This window comes from Alligator sinensis, unplaced genomic scaffold (assembly GCF_000455745.1).
Source record: "Alligator sinensis unplaced genomic scaffold, ASM45574v1 scaffold221_1, whole genome shotgun sequence".
In the NCBI taxonomy this organism is placed as follows: domain Eukaryota; kingdom Metazoa; phylum Chordata; order Crocodylia; family Alligatoridae; genus Alligator; species Alligator sinensis.
The window spans coordinates 2,193,465-2,193,777 of NW_005841948.1; positions in this window are offsets into that span (position 1 = coordinate 2,193,465).

Consider the following 313-nt stretch of genomic DNA (forward strand, 5'->3'; position numbering starts at 1 on the left):
GGACTCCTATGGTCACCCGGTATAGTGGGTGCTCCCCAAGCACCCTAGCCTTATGGGCTATGCGTGGCTCCTACCAGCCCCTGATACCACGCCCCAAGCCTCGCTGATGTGATAGACGTTGTTAGGTCTCCCAGCCCGCTTCCCGGGCCTCCTCACTAGTGTAGCCCACTCTGGGCTCTCTGTAATACCCAGCCTCTTACTGGGATCTGCTGCGCCCCCCTCGGGCTTCTCGATAAACCGATATGGCCCTCCCCCTCTCTGGGGCTTGCCGTGCCCGCCTCGGGCTCCTCAATGAACCGATATGGCACTCCCC